The 19743-nt window shown below is 47.1% G+C and overlaps 2 long non-coding RNA genes across 2 annotated transcripts; both read left to right on the forward strand.

Annotated features, from left to right (window-relative positions):
• Positions 1 to 1415: 1415 nt before the first annotated feature.
• Positions 1416 to 10640, forward strand: LOC131423556 (uncharacterized). The gene is made up of 3 exons (XR_009225270.1): positions 1416 to 2485; positions 2572 to 2641; positions 10398 to 10640. It is a non-coding gene; the product is annotated as an uncharacterized LOC131423556 (long non-coding RNA).
• Positions 10641 to 12935: 2295 nt separating this feature from the next.
• LOC131423557 (uncharacterized) lies at positions 12936 to 19390 on the forward strand. The gene is made up of 4 exons (XR_009225271.1): positions 12936 to 13093; positions 13353 to 13576; positions 14267 to 16884; positions 18282 to 19390. It is a non-coding gene; the product is annotated as an uncharacterized LOC131423557 (long non-coding RNA).
• The last annotated feature ends 353 nt before the right edge of the window (positions 19391 to 19743 follow it).

The raw sequence follows: 19743 nt of genomic DNA on the forward strand, positions 1-19743 counted from the left end.
AAGTTTCCAAAATCACTCCAGAATTCTGCCCCTGAGAATTACAGTGAATGAGCTCCAAAACATACAGAGCCTCCTAGCAGAATTGATCACCCAGAGGGAAGAACCAGTGAGCTCCAACACAGTTCACTTAAATGCCAAAGAGAGCAGAAACAGAGGAAGAAAATGAAGTAGGAATAAAGAAAGTGTAGGAGACTTGGGGAAGCAACATGAAGGGCCATCTCTTAAAGATAAATTGGTTGTCTTCTCAGCAAATGTTAAAACTACACTGAAACTACCAGAGTATAAGAACAGTAGTGAATAAACTGGCCATATTTCAATGTGGAAAACAAAGTAGAAAATCTTCATGATCATTAGAACCCTATGCATGTTACATTAGCAAAATCATTGACCCAAAACATGCATTCTAAAGAATTTCTACAACACAGTTCTCTTACTCTTCAATAATCTGCTCATGTCCATCAGAAAGATGCTGCATCCTTAATGACTTCTTGCCACAGTCCCTTCAATGACTATAAGTGAACTGAAGGACAAAATACATGAAAAAAATGAGCCTGATCTCAAAGTCCATTAAGCAACTGATGAGCAGTAAGGACAGCCTCCTGAACCCACCTCTGCCAATCATGGCTAAAAAGCCTCCTGTAAAAAGGAGAAACAGACTACAACAACATTCAGAAGAGTGGTGACGTGTTGCACAATGGAATACATAAGCTGGCTTTCTAAATAACTGTCCTTGCTCCTCAGTCACCACAGAATACACTAAGAAGATTATTCTGCACCTATTTTATAAATTCCATGTGGGAAAAATAATACTACTACCAAAAGTGGGGGTGCGGGGAATGCAGTGCCAAGGAGCAGGTCTTGGTTGGGTCATCACCTCTAGGATTCCAGCTCTCCTTTAGCTTGACTTCCATCTCTTCACATTTCTACCAGGACACTTAACTTACTGAGAGCCATGTTGCCTGGCCCAGAAGGCTGATCCTTGTAAAGACTAGTGTTGGAGTTCCATCTAGGGCTTCCTCCTAGTTCATCATACAAATACCTTGTGGCAATTCTTCTATTTTAAAGGGTAGGCTGATTGACAAGCCCACCTCACCAAACAAACAAACAAAAAAACAATGAAACCAACAAACAAAAAACAGTGGTTTCATGTGAAATGTGATATGGAACAGTTTTTGAGAGCTGTTCCATTCCCTTAATGACTGGTTGTCTCAATTGTTGGGGGTGTGGATCAAAATGAGATTTCCTGGAAATCTTTATCATTTCCCCAGATTTTTACTGCTGCAGTATGTCTTAGCTCCCCCTACCTCCAACCGCTACCCCTTGGTCCCTTTTCTCCACTCATCTTTCCCACATTTCTTTTCCTTTTTATTCTTTTTTTTTTTTTTTTGCATATCAGAGGAAACATACATCCCATATTTGTGCATCTAAGTTATTTGTGGATGTTGGTGTGTAGGTTTTTTTCTAGATGTGTCCTCATCTGGCTTTGGTATGTGTGCAATGCTGGCTTTATAAATTTGGAACATGTTCATCCCTTTGTATTTCATGGAGTAATTTGAGGTGTTTTGGCATCAGTTCTCCTTTAAAGGTTTTTGGTACACCTCAGCTGGGAGTCCATCCAGCCCTGGGTTTTTCTTTGCTAGAGACAATAATTAAAAGCCTTCCATCTCATTACAACTCATTGGTCTGTTTGGGTTTTCTTTTGCTCTTGATTCAGTTTTGGTAGATCCTATTTATCTAGATATGTATTCATTTATTCTAGGTTTTCCAATGTATTGGCGTACCAGTTTCAAAGTAGTCTCTAATGATCTGCTGGATTTCTGTGGTATCTATGGTGATTTCACCTTTTTAATCTCTAATTTTATAAACTTGGATTTTCTCTCCTTTTCTCTTGGTTATGTTAGCATTATCCATCTTGTTTACATTTTCAAAGAAACACTGTTTCATTGGTCCTTAATGTTGTTATTTTTTATTCCCAAGTGCATTAATGTTGGCTCTGATCTTATTTCCTTCCTTCCTTCAGTGTTTGCTCCTCCACCATAGCCTGGCTTTTACACCATTTCCCATTTACAAGGTGCATGATGGGGGCTTCCTCAGTAGAGGGCGCTGAAGTGACACTGCAGGAAGCAGAGGCCTCTTGTGGTTAAGCTACTGCACCATTGCTCTGTGATGCTGGTATGAGTCCATGTGAGGGCAGCCTGGATCAGGTGAGGGGATTCTCAGATCCTGAGGAAGGCTTTGGTCTCCAGGAAAATTTTCCAACCCTTTCCAAGCTGATCTTAGGTGATGGTGCCCTCCTAGTGAATGGTCCAACTGTAGTGGGAGGTACTGACTCTGAGTTCAGAACTTGGCAGTCCCTGGCTCTACCCATGCCCACCTGAGTGGTAACACAACAACCACACTGCCTTTACCGGCGCATATTCCCAAGGGTCCCCCATGCCTTTCTGTTCAGAGGAAGCTGTGAGAGCCATGGAAGCTGCTCCCACAGGTAAGGAAGTTTCAGGTGGGCTGAGGGAAGGACATGCCTGGCTGCCCCTACATGTGCTCACCCATGCCCACCTGCTTGTCCCCCAGGGGTGAAGACCTGGCACAAGGCAGAAGATGCTGCAGACTACTGAAGATGCTGCAGACCTTGAAGAAAAAGGTAGGTGCAGGATGCACATCTGGGAAAGCAGAGCCAACTTGGGTCGGGGGCAATGGCTCCTGGAGGGGTGCTCCCTGGTGACAGGCAGTGTCACACTATAGGCAGGCTCACCCAGGATGGAGGGCTGGAGGTGTGACCCATGAGTTTAAGGTTCTGGGGGTGGCAGGGGTGGATGCAGTGTGAGGATCCTCCAGGGTGGGGGCATACCTTGAGGTGTCTGGTGGGACTCCATCTTCTGCAGGAACAGCTGTGTGGGGCTCAGTGAAGAGGGCTAAAAAGAGAGACACGCTCTTGGGGACAGGTAGGCCTGTTTGGGGAGGTTGATGTTGAGTGAGTCTGCCAAGGAGGGCCCAGCCTTCAGCAAAGGAGAGAGGTTCAGTTTAGGGAAAAAAAGACTCTCTCCTGCACCCACACATTCCTAGACCCCAGAGCCACCACCAGGAGACAGAGGCCACTTCTTGGGGGTCACAGGTCAGGATCTGTGAACTGCTTCTTTGGCAGTCAGGGTCCCCTCATCCTAACCACCTTACACAGGAGAATGACAGACAGACTCCTGCTGTCCTGCTGCCCTTTTACTGTCCCTTGGGCCACCTGGAGATTAGTCCAGCCTCTGGATTTATAGCCGGTCACCTGTGAGGTCCCTGTAGAGGTGGGGAACATTTACAATGCTGGGGGCTAAGGATGGCATCTTCATGGCTGGACTGAGTGTGCGTGGGTGCACACATGGCTGTGTGTGTGTGTGTGCATGTGTGTGGAGTTGTGGCTGGAGTGTGTGTGTATGAGAATGTATGTGCATCTGTCTGCAGATGTCCAAGTGCATTTCCAGGCATTGTATGTGAATCTGTGTGAACTGTTTTTGTGAATCTGTGTTTGTGTAATGCATGAGTATATATGAATAAATAAGGCTAATATTTTTTTTTTTGTGTGTGTGTGTGTGTGTGTGACTTGCCCTTCTCTAGTCATCCCCCACCATCGTTCAGCCTGGCACCCCTTTGCAGTCATGTTTGCATCTTGTGAGCTGTCAGCCAGAGATCTTGCATGGTGTAGATACATTTTGGGCCATCCTGGTGTGTGTGTGTGTGTGTATGTGTGTGTGTGTGTGTGTGTGTGCTTTAGGGTTGGCATCATGTGATGGATGCACTAAGCATCACTGAGGAGCTCCTTCCCATGCAGATGCAGATTGAGCACTTACTCACATGTTTTCATTGAAAGTACAACCCAGTCTGAAGACAGGTAGATAAATAAGTTCCATGGCAGAAATCAAGGTCAGAGAGAGAGGGAAAGGGCTCACCAGTGGTGGTGGTCAGCTTGGCCTCTCTGAGGGGATAACGTTTGAGCAGAGCATTGGAAGGGAGGACATACATTTCAGCAGGAAGTGTGTTCCTGGAAGAATATCAACACCTGCAAAGACCTTGAGTTGAAAAGACAGAGTAGCAAGGTGGCCAATGTAACCAGAGCAGAGTGAAGGAGAGTGACGATGAGGTCAAAGAAAGAACAGGGCCCACCATGCCGAGCCTCTTGGCTGCTGAAGTCTTTGGTCCTCACTCTGGATAACATGAGAGCCCTGGGGGAGTTTGGACCAGAGGAGAAACATGCAAGTATCAGGGACAAGTGGGGAGCAAGCACGGTCCCCAGGGTGTCAGGCCAGAGAGGAAACTTCTGCCTGTTCTTTGTAGAAATTTTACTCTGGGCTGGGAATCCCAGGCCCAGCCTCCACTTTCCAGCATGCAGAGGAGGTGCTGCAGAATTCTTGTCCATTGAATGGGTGCAGAACTTCCAAGAAGGACATTTCTGGGTCCCGTGAGTCCTGTAGGATTCACTCAGTTGAGCCTGTGTGTGGGCTCATGGGGCAGAACTTCTGAGGAATAATGCAGTCCCCCCCACAGGATGTGTTTTGAGGCTGTTTCAGGCCTCTGGCAGTGCAGCTCCTGGGTTCTTTGGATATTGACGAGTGTCTGGTAGCCTTGATCTCCCTGGTTCTCAGAAGTGAGGGTGGCAGGAGGGGCCTGACTTTCTTGTTTGCTTGTGTCTCCTGTGCCATCCTGTTGGGTCTCCCTGCCAAAGCCTCATGGGGTGCTGTAGTAGTTGGGGAGAGCATTATGTCATGGGTTAACAAGTAGGAAAGGGCACTTTTGTTACCCCAATGGTCCTGCAATTGCTAAGGCTGCCGACACCTGATGGAAGAGGACTTGGCCTGAGTCCTTGTTCCTAGGCCTCAGTCCCTAAAACCTATGTGACCCCTAGAAAGTCCCTCTCACATCCCCCTGTTCCTGCTTTCTAAGCAGAAGAGGTTCTAGAGCTGACCACCACTTCTGGTGAGCCCTAGGGTCTAGCCAATGCCTGGCACCACCCTCTGTGACCAGGCCCTCCCTGGAATTTGCCAAGGCTACAGATATAATAAAACAGTAGCTGATAAGGCTTGCTCCCTGCCAGGAAGCCCAGGGCTCAGTTAAAGACATCCTTAGTAAATAAAGGCATAACTGATGTGATTCTGCAATCTGTATATGGGGTAAAAATGGGAGCTCATAACCCACTTGAATCAAATTGTGAAATATGATATATCAAGAACTATGTAATGTTTTGAACAGCCAACAATAAAAAATTAAAAAAAAAAACAAATAAACAAAACAAAAATCACCATACGATACTGAGCCTGTTCTATAGACAATCTAATTTAACTACCTCCATGCTCTGTGCAGTGAACAACACACCTTCACTTGTGCATTAGGAAAATGGGACAAGGAGATGGCAGGTAAGTTGCCTAAGGTCCCAGATATGGTGAGTGGTTCACCCAGGGGTCTGGCCGCAAACCCTGCTTTCCATTGATCTGCAGCTGGAACCAACAGCCCATAGGTGGTTGTTACCTATGCTGGGAGTTGGCAAAGGTCCAGACTTTGGAATCAGACAGTCCTGGGTTCAAACTGTGGTCCTGCCCACTTAGTAGCTCCTGAACCTCTGTGATGACAGTCTCTTTCCCCTTATGCAGCAGTGTTGCTGACCTGTCCTAGTGGCACCATCTGTATGCAGGAAGGTGTGCTTGGCTCATTCCAGTGGGAGCAAGATGGACTCAGCTGTAGTGGGTCAGTTTCTTCCCTCTGCTCACAGATGACTTGGCAGATGCTCTCAGAGCATGAGCTTGATCATCTGGATAAGCCCTGGGTAGAGGTGCTGCAGGCCCCAGAGCTGTGCTATATGTTGAATACAAGGGGTATTTCTTGATGTCCAAAGAGATAAGCCCTTTGGAGGGAGCCTCTGGCCCTGCCATGATGTTGTCCTGAGCCCTTGGGTGAGGGGATTCCGAGTTCTAAATTCAGATGGGTCACTGTGTTTTTCTTTTAGTGATATGAGAAGATAGAATATCCATATTTTTATGCTTTTTCTGTGCTGATGTTTTAGGAGCTCAGATTGTGGGTGTTCTTAGGGATGCAACGGTTGCTTCCTCACTGAGGCCACAATGAAAAATCAGATAGCTGAGGCCCTAGGAGTCAGACACTCAGTGATACTTTGGTCTTTGAAAGCATTCCCTGTAGTTATTCTTCAGTACATTATGCTTAATTAGTAGATTAGAATTATAGAATCTTCCATTCATCAAACCGCAACCCTAAGTGCTTTGCCTTGTCTCATATAATTTACACGGCTGACTTCCTCTTTTGAAGGTGGAGGTAGCAACTCCTCTTTACTAGCAAGGATGTTGAAGCTCTGAGGGTTTAATGACTGAGCCAAGGCCACACAGCTGTGAAGCAGCAAAGTGGGTCCATCTTTCAAATTGGATAAACCCTAACAAAATTAGCCAGAACAATAAGTAAAGAAACATAACTTTACAGGAGAAAAAGAAGGCTGTAAAGTGGATTGCTTTGGTTCACGTGTGTGGGAAGTATGTGGTGAACACAGATTCAGGCACAGCTTTATCCAGAGGTTGCAGTGATGTCCTCAGGATACTGCCTCTCTCCATCTCCCTGCACTGCTTTCTCCTGCTCACCCTCTCTCAGTGGGGTGGTGGCATATTGCCAAGCAGCTTTCGGGGCACAATCTGCTAGTTTGGCATTGAAGGAAAAGACAGTGTCCCATGCCTAATGATGATAATGAAAGTAATGGGATTGGTGTGGCTGGTCCAGCCTGCGTCACTGCTTCTTTGTGCCCATCATGGTGGAATGGATTGATCTCAGTGATCAAGCCTCGAGGGGCTGAGTCACCATATAAGAGAAAGAAATTGTCGCCAAAAATATTCAAGGTTAAATGATGAGGCAAGGAGGTGAAAGCCAAGCAGGCAAGCCACAGATGTGCCCACTGAAGGGGTGAGATCAGCTACGTTTGGAGCATAGCCTCTTGCAGTAGAGGTGGCTGAGTTTGCCCCTGCGCCTGTCTTTGGTCCTAAGTGCTGCCTGCAGGCTTACGGTTTGCCAGGTGTCCACTGGATCAGGTGAGCAGACCATGATATTGTGCACACAGACACCTACTTGCTGCATGGAGACAGCCTCCCCAGCTTGCCTGGGTACCTCCAAGTGTCCAGAATGCATTACCCAAATCTGGCCCACGTTGCCCAGGTCTGAATCAGTGAAGGCAGGTGTACCTAAGACCCATCAAGTGTGGCTTTGAAACAACAGAAACAGATTTCTCACAGATCTGGAGGCTGACAGGCCAAGATCAGGGGGCCAGGATGGCAGGGTCTGGTGCGGGCCCTCCCCCAGGTGGCAGCCTGCACACTTCTCATTATATCCTCACCCTGTGCCTTTTCCACAGCTTCCAAGCCCTCCTCTCCAGTCCTGGGGGAGCTGGGGAGACCACAGTGAGCTCAAGGAAGGCCCCTACCCTCCTGGAGTCCATGGTCCAGAAGGAGGGCCTGAGAAAGAACAAGCAAACTGATGAAGAAATAGGTTGAATTCAGAATTCAGAGGGGAGAGAGGGTCAGGGTGTTCCTGGGTGGTAGTCAGAATGGGCTTCTCAGAGGAGGTGTAGTGGGAGCTGAGAGCTTATTGATGGACAGGAGCTGCTGGGCCAAGAAGTGGGAAGAGCAGCACAAAGGTGCTCAGGCAGCAAGCAGCTGGCAGCCTCTGAGGGGGCAGGGGTGACATGGAGATAAGTAGGGACAGCACAGGGACAGAGAGGGAGAGGTGGGCCACCCTAAATCTGAGTCTTCCCCCATGGCCTCCTCCAGTGGAGGTTGCAAACAGGACTTCTGATCTGTGACCATCAGACACCTTCTCTGTAAAGACCCCAAAGTCCCTTGAAGGCCATGCTGCGCTGAGCTTGGAGAGAGGCAGGTTGGAAAGGAGGTGCTGGGTCTGTTTGCCCCGAGCTCTGGCCATCTGCCCTTAGCTGCCCCAGTGCAGAGTGACAAAGCACACTTCTTTCTTTTCTTGTTTTTTACTTGATAACTTTTTAGAGCATTTTTAAGCTCAAAATTGAGAGGAAGGACAAAGATATTTTGAATGCCCCCGTCCCTGCACAGCCTCAGCCTCTGTCACCATCACTGGCCACCAGAGAGGCACATTTGTTCCAGTTCAGAAACCCACATCATTGTCACCTAGATTCTTGGGCTTACCTTAATCTTTACTCTTGCTGATGCATATTCTGTGGGCTTGGACAGTTGTAGAATGACGTGAACCCACCTTTGGCCATGACCATGATGTTTACTGGCAGTGAGCTGAGGAAGCAGGTGTGTTGGCCACCTGGACAGAGCCACCTGTAGCTATGTGGGGCTTCACTGATGCAAAGTGAAGTCTCCTCACAGGCCTGATGGGCCGTGCCTCCCCAGGTCAGCAGCCTCATTGGGAACTTGGGAATGCTAAAAGAGACACCTACATTGCATAGTGCTATGAATCTTTGGGCTTACATGGGAAGCACTCACTTCCAGGAGGCACCCATAGGGGTTTGTTGAATGAGTGAATAAGTGCACTCTGTTCCAGACTTGGTGTGGGACAGCCTGGATTTGAATTCCCATCCTGATTTGAATTCCCACCCTGGCACTTCATGCTGAGTATTCTGTGGCAAGTCATTTAATTTGTCCATGACTCAGTTTCCTCATCTATACAGGGGTGTTGTACCCATCTCATTGAGTTACTATGAAGAGTGGAAGAAACCATGTCCCTGAACATGGGCCAGAAACACAGTGGTAGATGGTGCTACTAAAACAAATGTACAGACACTTAATAGACAGCAGCTACTGTCTTCAATTCTTTGAAGGTGCCGTATCATTCCACAATTCTTATGGAAACTTTTCAGTGTGTTTCTGGCTTTGTTGGGATATTTTTCAGGCACATTGTGTAGAATTGGGTGGAGAAGGCCATTTTACTTTCTTATAAATGATTTGGTGGAAATTTGTGATTTGGCTTCTCAATTTAAGACATTTAATTCACATTGGAATAAATTCCAATGTGACGGCACTAAATCAACCAGTAATTAAAGATGTGGCATCTTTCAGATGAGTAGAAGCAATTCAAGAAAGGATAAGAATGATGTCTTTTAGAAACACTTTATGATATAACTTTTGGGTCAGTAAGTAACATGCTTAATAAATATTGTGTTAGGTCAGCTTAGTGTCTACATTTTTGTATCCTAGTAGCATTTTATCTCATTTTAGTATTGTTGATGAGAGAACCTATTTATCTTGAAAGACATTATTTAGTGTTACTTTCAACATTTGCAGCTGTGTATATCCAGATGCTTGGGTCAAGCAGCTGTTGTGTACAGAAAGCCTTTCCTCTTAGGTCATGTGTCACTAAGGCAAAATGAGCACATAAGGAGTCTGCTGTCCATTGGAAGCCACAGCAAAGGGACCAGGAGCTGCAAGGGCATTTAGGTCTTTTGGAAGTTGAATCCTGATCATTTCTTTGCTTAAGTAATCTTCTCCCATTCAGTTTTTCTTATGGTACTTTGAAGTGATGATTCTACTGCTATTTTGGGGAGAGCATAAACAATTTTTTAAGTTTGGTATAGTTTAAAAGAACTTAGCATCATGTGCTTGTCACCTCTGGTAGGAAAGTAATGAGCAGCCACTTAGCTCCCTGTGTACAAGGAATATGATCCTGAGTCTCCTGGGAGAGTTAGCTAATTCTTGAGGTTCCTTAGGAGAGGGGAAAGGTGTCAGCTCCTTGAGTTTTATACAAGAGTGAGCACAGGGTGCTCAGTGGTCATGGATTAGTTTAGTGAGTGTTCCCTGCAGGGAATGGTCTCCCGTTCCCTGTCTAGTCCTCAAAACTGAATTGTCTGTCCTTCTCTCGGCTCCAGTATCCTTAGCTATTGAGTCAATATTGCCTCCTGAGATACTTCTTTGTTCATGTTTCTGGGGCCTTGTTTCAATATTTTACTTGGAGGAATAGGAGGAAATTGTCTTGAATGACACACAAAACAAAGGGTAGTGGCTTGCTGCTTCCCTGAAAGAAGCAATGTAGCCTTTCCCTAAAGTCATGAAGATAGAGTCTCCACTCCTCTGGTTAGGACCATGCTGTTGGACAAAATCTTGGCCACTTCACAACATTGTTGGTTCTTGATATATTTTGTGCATCAGTGAAGTTTACAACCCACATATTTTCTCTTCTGTGAGGCACTCAGAAAGGGAAGCACAGAAATACCATCCCCTTGCCATTTCATGGGATCCCTGGGTCTCTCTGGTTGCTGCCACACAAACTTTTCTCCCAGAGCTCTAGAATCCCAGCAGTGCCCCAGCTGTGGGGCTATGGAGCCAGACAAAAGTGAGACTTCCCTTGACTCAAACTTAGAAGTTGTCTTCATGACCTGGCTGATTTCTGTTTCTTAGAAACCAGATGCTGATGTGGATCCACTTGGAGGGAAGGGAGCTACAGGCCTTGGGCACCAGGATGCTATGGTCTTTTGGATCCTCTGTAATGAACCCACATAATACAATGGGAAGAGACCTTGGGACAATTCTAAATCTCACATGAAGCCATTGGCAGGTCTCTGACAAAGGTGAGACTATCTCTGAATATCAGCCACTATAGCATTCCACTGGTGCAGAGAGGGGACCATGGCCAAGGCAGGAGTTGACTTTCTCTCTCTCACTGTGGGACTCAGGTGATGGTAGAGTTGCATGTCATTTTTTGTCCCTCAAATTCCAATGCTGTGTCATCTGTAGATTTGTGTATTACAGACTCATAACTTTAGCATTAGGGTATCTGAGGGAGTACATGTATGTATGGGTTCATTCCCCTGATGACCACCTGAAAAGCAGGTGGTCTAATAATCCTTGATGGACACATTAGGGAGCCATGGAGGTCTTGCAAGCCACAATGACTTCTTCAGGATCACACACATAACCTAAAGGAGGACGTGGGTCTGGACCACATTCTGTTCCAAACCAGAGGAGCTGCCTATTCCTGGCTTATCTGTGGACCTGATCCAGGGTGTGTTGGTGTAACTGTGTTCACTGGTGCCTGTGTCATGAGAATATGGGAGCATCCCAGATCCCAGGGGGCCTTTGGAACCATCTTATGTGGGAATAGAACTCAGGTAAGGAGTCCCCAAGGAAGTGACCTCACTTTTTGGTCACAAAACATACAGACCTTGCAACCCTAGTAGCTAGGCACCAACAATCAGATACAGTCCCAGTCTGCTCACTGGTGTTGAGACAGCAAGCCCAGTGCCAAGAGTTCCTGATCTGTGGATGCTCAAGCCTCAGAAAAGCCCTGAATAGGGGGGCCTTTCTTGAGTTCTGGGTCACTGCTGGGTCCTTAGAGCTCTGGCAATTTTTCCCAAGGAGAGCAGAATTGAGACATGACAGGCAACCACAAGGGACCAGAATCTCAATTTCCCCTTGATTGCTAGAGACCCTCACCAGGTTTGTGTGTGTATGTGTGTTGTGTGTGTGTCTGTATGTGTGTGTGTGTGATATCTCAAGAATACAGAGATAAATCCTTCAATTTAACCTGAGTGTATGGCAATGAGTCATTTTGCATATGGCTACTTTTCCATGTTGTAGTGTCCCTATTTGATTCCACAATCTAGGGAGAAGATGACCAAGATTCATCAATGGATGTGTCCTGTCTACTGGAAACCTTCACATCACTCATCCTCCAGGAGCCAAGGAATGGCCTGGTTCCTGTCCTGCAAAGGGGAACACCTCCTATGGCCATGAATTTTTATATTCCTACCCAAATCTGGTTAATCCTCAGAAGGTGCTGGAGCTGCTGTGTAGTAAAAGGTGTGTATCAATCACCTCCAAGCCCTGGCACATGGCCATGTCCTAGTTGGTCCTGGGATTTCTGGGCAATCCGTCCCCTCTGGAGAAAGTAGTGTTTTCAGAGGAGAACCCTGCCTGGATGTTTAGAAAACCGAGTAGGATGAGCCCAAGGAGTGTCTGCCTCAGGCCTGGTTCTGTGTAACATGCTGCCTGCAGCTCTGGTCTTACCCTGTGGTCACGTCCCCTCTCTGTGAGCAAGTTCCCTATCTCAGGCCTCACTACTCTGAGGCTTCAGGATAAGCAATTTTCACATTTGGGAAGGAGTCTGTGGACTGCATCTGGGAGCGTTCCAACCTGCATGTAGTCAGAACAGGGACCCTTGGGGAGAAAGGAATGGGTCCTGGCCCTGAGGTAGCTAGGCATTAGGTGGTTGGGCTCAGTCATTGCTCAAATGTATATGTAACATCACTATTGGCCATCACTTGGCCTATCATTTAGGAAGCAATGCAGACAAACCTCCTAGCCCTCTAGAACTTCCATGATTGTCAGGAAGTTAGTCAAGCCCACCAGCCATCTTGGCAGATGAGGGGCACAGGATGTTAGAGGTGACAGCCGCCTCACCTTCTCTAGGTATAGAAACCTGCAGCCCGATGTTTGTGAGGAGTGGCTACAAAAAAAGAAGTGAGTGGTCTTTGGGCCAGTCGGGAGGGCTCCTGTTTTAAGAGGGGCCAATTGATTGGCTGTTGTAAAAGATAGCTGGGTAAACCCCAATTTCCACCCTGTGTGATTTCCATCAGAGGACTCAACTCTGGGGCTTATACTGTAGAGAGGACATAGTGTGCTGCAATGGGATTCTGGACACCCAAGGAGCAGAGGAGTGGTTGGGGCCTCAGAACCAGGCTCTGTGAGGATCCCATCCCAACACAGCCAATCCCAGCCTGGGTTGCCCATACTTTTCTGTACAGAGACTGGACAGCAAGTGTGGGGAGCCCCTTACCCACACATGTGCCTCAAAGGTTGCCATTTTGATGTGGTGCATGGGCCTGCTTGGGCACTCATTGAGAAGCCCATGATGCAGGGGCCTTGGGAGGTGCTATCTAAAGGTGAGACCCAGTCCCTCATGACTCCCTGTCTCACTCCACACTCCATAGCACCCTCTGCTCCATCATTGAAATGTGGCTGTGCCTCTATGCAGAATATTTTTGAGGTCCGAAGACTTGGACAACCTGAAATATCTCAGGGCCTTCCTGTTACTCATTATGCCTGAATCAGAGGGGAACTTCCATGTCCTTCCCCAGCTGGAGAACACAGATCCTGTGAGTCTGAGCTCTCTGATTATGGGGATGGGGCCTGAGGTGGATGACTGAAGGTGTGTGCAGAGGAATCTCTGCTGGTGGCCTTGGGATCTGCCATATGGTCGTGAGAAACACAAGCCTGACATCCTGCAGCTGATGGAACCTAGTCTGGGAAGATGTCCTATTGGGGAGGGCCTGGGCTATTCTCAGAGGCAGGGTTCTAGTGTGAATTGGGAAAGGCCCAAGGAAAGCCAGTCATGTTGGGTGTTTTCTCCTGCAGGTCCAGCACCACCCCAAGTGATGTAATTGCCTCCAGTAGCCATGGCCTAATTTACCTGCTTATATTTTTGGAGCATATTATCACATTCCCTGTGAAGGAGGAGGAATAGCCCTGAAAACCGAAGCTGGCCCTACACCAGCACTGAACACACAGGAAGATATGGAGCCATGAGTGGCCTCTGTAAACATTCAGGAAGAGGAGACAGCTTAGCTGCCACTAAGCAAGTGAGTGGACATTGAACATTATCCTCCTCTTGACGATATATATATATTTACATATGGTACTCCAAGCTGCCATCCCATCCTTTGAAAGAGAGCCACCTTTCCTGGCAGCAACTTAAATTTCAGGCACCAAAACACCAGAAGCAGTAAGTCAAGAAACTATTAGGCCAGCAGCCCTCCACTTCTCCTGGAATGTATGCTCACCACCCTAGTTCTAATGTTTTCTATGGCACCTCCCACATGTGACCTTCTGAGCATTACCCAGTGCCAGACCCCCCAGCTCAGCTCTCCTTCCACTTCCCTCTGAGATTGTCTATTTTTTTTTGTGATGGTAATTCTTTCATTTTTAGGATGGCATTGTAAGTATTTTTAGTGACAATCTTTTATGTTGACCTAAAAATGCTCATCCATTCACCAGGCTGTGCCACCATCAGCACTGTGTAGCTGCTGATGGAGCCCACGTAGAGCTCATGGTGCTGTGGGAGAGGACACAAACAGGCCATCCTGGAGAAGGTGAGATAGAGGTCCCTGGGTATAGAGCAGAGGTGACTGCCTAATGAGTGTTGAAGATTTCAGGCCATTATAACTCATACTGTGATCTGTGATATTAACTATTTTAATTGTCACGTGGCACTAAAAATCCTGTTCATATAAGATAACAACCTTAATATGTGCATTCTTATTGCTCCACAGATCATGGCTCACCATCCTCTTATTCTCCAAGACACACTATTGAAGTAGAACCATTAATAAATCAGTAATGGTTTGTACTATTTAAATAAAAGGAAGAGTCTTATGCTTTGCACTTCACATAAAAAGCTGTGCATCTTGCACTACTTTGTCACACTGAGAATGCAAAGGAAATGTTCATGAAGGAAATTAAAGGGCTGCTCCAGGGCATATGTAAATGACAAAAAGGAAATAACAGCATTATTTCTCATTCGGAAAAAAACTTTTCATAGTGTGGAGAAAAGAAGAAACGACCCACGTTCCATTCAGCCAAAGCCAAATCCAGATAAGGCCATCACGTTACATTGTTCTACTGACGAGAGAATTGAGAAAGCTGCAGAAGAAGTTTGAAGTTGCCAGAGTTTGGTTGATGATGTTCTTGGCAAGAGGCTCCTCTCCATAAAATAAAAGTGCAAGGCAAAGTAGCAAGTACTGATGCAGAAGCTCTTGCATGTCATCAAGGAGGTCTTGCTAACCTATTTGATGAAGATGTTTTGTGGGTTAGGTAGTAGGTGTCCCCAGAAGCTCACAGGTGAGCCAATGCAAGGTTTATCAATGAGATGATTCGGTTTTGAGATCAGTGAGTTAATCCCTTGACAGAAATAAACAGGCAGCAGGCATGGAAGGGCATGTGATGGACCCTTCCCAAGCCTAGGGGTGCAGGTGGCACCTGTGGAAGTGTCCAGTGGGTCTGAAATAAGTCTGGTATCCAGAACTGGAGCCTACAGAGGCCAGCCTTAGCATTCCACAGCAGGGTTCCACATTGGAGTTTCCCAGTGACCCGGAGCAGTGCAGGATTCTGTAGCAGGAGCATCCATCTATGAGGAGGATGTCAAACAGGAGTCCCATGGCAGTTTGGGGAGTCCAGATGTATCAGTGGCAGGATGGAGACTTGGCCTCAGGCTTGGAGGACAGCCACAAGCAGGAACCAGGACAGTGAAGCCTTGGTGTTGGGCCTCTGTGGAATGTCAGTTTCTGGAGTTCAGTTATGGCAGCGGTGGCAAAGGCAACTGAGGAGTCTGGAGGTGGTGGCAGCAAGCCAGGCATCCAGACAGGAGCATCCTCATCCTCTGGTGGTGGTGGGAGTCTGTTCCCAATGCAGTGGTGGTGGCTGCAGCATTACTGGTGGCTATGTGGGGACTCCAGTGGCCACAGTGTGGAGCTCTGGTAGCGGTGATGGTGACAGCATGGGACAGTGGGCCTCAGAGTCAGAGGGCAACTGGAGGCTGTGATGGTCTCTGCAGTGGCTCCCCCAGGTGACTGGTCTTGCTTCTAGTAGAACCTGCCTGCTCAGGAAGCAGGACATAGGAGCTGGTGGTACCCAGACAGCTGCTGAGGTCCTTATACTGACCAGGCCAGCCATGCCTGGCATTGGCCTTGAGTCCACCAGGCAGCTGCTCGCCTGATCCTTGAGTCCCTCCCAGGGTTGTAGCCTCTAAGGGGTGAGTAGGCCATCTTCCAGCTGGGGAAGCCTTTGGAGAGGACACCCACCCTCCCCAGGCACATCTCCCCTGGGCTGTGGCAGCAGAGTGCAGAGGTGGGAGGTGGGGGGGGCCTAGAAAATCCTCACCCTCCAAGGGCATCCTGGGGCAGGACAAGAGTGGAGGGCACAGGTGGCAGAGGGAGCCTAAGGGTGCAGACCCTCTGTCTTGGTCTTCTGCTGCCCTTAGCCACAGAAATGTGCTTTGGGGGTGAAGATGTCCTAGGACCTCTGATCTCTGTCCCCACAGTCCATGCAGGATGTGGCTGGGGACAGTGGGGTTCTCTCCTAAGGCCACCTCAATCTGGCAGACAGCCTAGTTCCTCAGTAGAAGCTGTACCAGGGCATGAGGTGAAGAGGAACCAAGTGGGCTCATGGCCAGAGCGAGGCATGGCAGCTGAGGGCAGATAAGTTCCTGGATTGCTGCCTGGGTACTGTGGTCTCCCATATGCTTCTTCCTGAGCAGGCCAAGTCCACCAGGAGAAAGACCAGGGCCTGGAGCTTCCAGAGGCCATCTTAGCTACTGGTCACCTTCTCACTCTGATGCCCACTATCCCATGCCCTCACGACCACTGCCAGCCTGGAGCTCTTTGCTGTAGCCACCCAGATTCCCCACATGGCCACTGGATGCCACATTCACCACCCTGCAGCCGGACCCCAATTACTGCTGCAGGAATGAGATGCTCACTGCTGGACACTGCCTGTTGTTGCTGCCCCTGCTTCTGGGCTCTTCTGGTGCCACCACCATCATGCAGCAATTGAACTTTCAAACTCCAGCTGGATTCTGATGCTGCCCACCAAGGACCCAACGTCACTGCACTTCACCCCAAGCCTGATATCCGACCCCTATACTGAGGACCCCTGATGCAGGTGCATGTTGCTCTCACCCCTGCCAGACTTTGAAGCTCCACCCTGCTGTCACCAGACTTTAACATGGACACCAGACAGTGATGCTCAGCACTGGATGCCAACTTTATTGCAACTGCAGCCAGACTCTTGTCACTATGGCAGGATGACAACCCTCAGGACTGGATGCCTCTGTTGTCACAACCACTCTTTCTGGATCCTTCCACAGTCACCGCCAGCATGAGTAGGAAGCAAGGTACACAGCTGCATGCTGACACATCCACAGACACCCACACCCCATTCCAATACTGCAGTCCTGACTTTTGATGCCTGATGCCCTATGCTAAAAGTGGCTGGATGCTGCTATGGCCACAAGATGCCCCATTTCATGATGGTGCCATTGGAGTGAATTGACTCCAAGGCTTCTGGTCTGCTCAAGATATACAAGAGCTAGGAAACTGGGCATTCTCCATCACAGTCACCTCACCATGCTGCCTGCCTATCGCCACCCCCCCCCCCGCCCCCGGACCAACCACCACTCCTCAGGACCCTTGAGGAGTTATGGCTCTAACTCAGGGAACTCATCCAAATAAACTAGTGAGCACATTAAATAAAGGCTGAGGTCCTCACAGCAGGCAGTGGGTGGGTCTAGGTGGGTCCAGCTCACTGCTGAGAGAGCAGGGTCAGAGCCTGGGAGCTGCTGACCAGGTCTGGACCTGATCCTTTAGGGCAAGCTGGAGAGGGATCTCTGGATGCTCTGGGAGTCCAGCCCTGGAAGCACCTTCTGGTCCTTTCTCCTAAACTTCCCACCACGTCTTCTTCCCCTATCCCCCACTCCTCCCTGAGGGGACTCTGTGTCCTGGACATGGGGCCATATGGGCACTGGGTCTCTGGGCAGTGGTGTGAGGCCTGAGCACATTGCAGCAGGCTGGGGACAGCCAGACTGGCCATACCTGAACTTGGAGAAAAACAACCCATTTGGAAAATACCCTCCTAGATCTACCAAATTTAGCCTAACTCTGGCTTCTTCCAAGAGATTATCAAGAAAGAAAAAATATAAGTTAGCAAGTTTTGTCTGGCTAAGGGGTATTGTGAGGAGGGGTAAAGACTTCAGAATGGGTAGAGCTGGATACAACCTTGGGTTTGCATCTGGTAAAGTAAAGATGGTGAGGAGGATAAGCCAAGGGTAAATTAAGCTGCTGAGCACTGCCTAAACTTTGGGATCCAAGTAGGCATATGACACAATTTCCACGCAGAAATATATTCTGAGCTTAAAGTTAACCCACTTTGAAGTGCAATTGACCTTTGAGACAGGGGGTTAAAATTTATTTTTTATTTTTTAGATGAAATAATAATATATGGAAGATCATAAGCCAATGTTGGGTCAGGCTTCTGAAATTATAGGTTGTTTTCAAATTTGTTTAAAGTTACATTGAGATAAATCTACATAGTTCAGGCCTCCTGGGATATCCCCCACCTCTGTCACAGCCCCACTCTGAGCACTGTCCACAATCCCTTACTCTTCTTTAGAGTGTCACCAAATATGTCAATACATGTATGTACACATGCAGAAATATACATTATGTAATATTTTGTTCCTTTTGGAATTTCTTGAAAATAAAATCTCTTATTCTTACGTACATTCTTTTGCAGCTTTCTCTCCTTAATTTGCACCCTTTAAGCTGAGCATCAGGAAGAAGGAAACACCTGACAAGCTCAAGGATCAGAAGGACACCAACCCTTCTCAAGTCACTCTGGAAGATGACTAGCCTGCATGTGCCCAAAGCTAGAGGAAACATCAGCCCTGCTTCAGCCACTGTGGGCTGGATGATCCACACAAGGTGTAAGATAAACTCACCAACAGGAAAATGGACTGTTTCTCCCTCTAAGACAGCTCTTATACTCTCATTGCCACCACTTACCTCTTTCATATACACAGTCCTTTCTTTTGTCTTGACTCTAGGACTGATAACAATCAAACACATAGTTAACACTATCAGAAAACTACCACATGTACCAGTTCAAACCTGAAAGGGTATTACGGTTGGCATCCAAGCTCACTAGTTGGTGGATGGTTTCCTGTTCTTGATGGATTCAAATCTTAATTGACATAGCAGGGATTATGCTATGAACTTGTTCATTGCTTCCATGTTTGCTTCCTCTTTACATTACAACTAGTGGGTCTACTATAGAAGCAGCTGTTAAAAAAAATATGATGTGACATTATATAAAGCTTAAATCCAAGAAGATAATAATGCTTTTTGACTTAGAGGATTAAATAGTGAGCATCAAAGGGGGTAATGATGTACCCCACAGAAGACCCCCATCTTCATTGTAAGATATAAGCCTCTCTCCTAGTCAAGGAGATAATTGTTTAAGAAGTGAGCAGGATTTCTAGAGAACTTATTGTGCTTTGCGCTCCTCTTTGTTGTGAAGGCCAGGTTTCTTGTAAAGGCCTGCAGGGCTGGGGTTGTGGTCAGTGACAGAGCACTTGCCTAGCATATGTGAGACCTGAGGTTTGATTCTTGGCACCACCAAAAAACAGAAAAAAATTACATGTATTATTCTCATCTACAATTTTAAAAAAAAGGTCTCCAATCATGTGTGTTGATGTGCAAAAGATCTGTTTCCATAGTAAAAAATTTTGAAACCTCTTTCCAACCAAAGAACGTGGAACAAAATGTAACTGTTATGTTAACCATTGTATTGTACAACCACCAACTGAATTCTCTGAGAATTTCCAGACCTGGGGTCCAGAGATTGTTTGGCTTTACCCCTTCTGGATTGCTGCAGCTTAAATAAATCTGCTTCCTCCAAATTCCTCAGGTGTCCAGCCTTATCTATCCTAAATCAATGCCTGCTTGAAATGCTAGAATGTCCCCATTCTTGAAGGGCACACAGAGACAGTCTCTCAGACTGTGTCACAGTATGAATTCTATGAAAAGTCATTCATCACAAAAAAAAAAAAAAAAAAAAAAAACAAACTAAAGGCGGGTTACACTACAGGGACTTCCTGGAAGTAACATCAAATTTACATGATAAAACTTGTACACCTATATTGAATTGCCATGATTTACCCATAAAGATATACAAATGAAATGAATAAAAAATTTTA

This window comes from Marmota monax, unplaced genomic scaffold (assembly GCF_021218885.2).
Source record: "Marmota monax isolate L192 unplaced genomic scaffold, Marmota_monax_Labrador192_F-V1.1 WCK01_AAM20220418_F8-fsc00398, whole genome shotgun sequence".
Lineage (NCBI taxonomy): Eukaryota > Metazoa > Chordata > Mammalia > Rodentia > Sciuridae > Marmota > Marmota monax.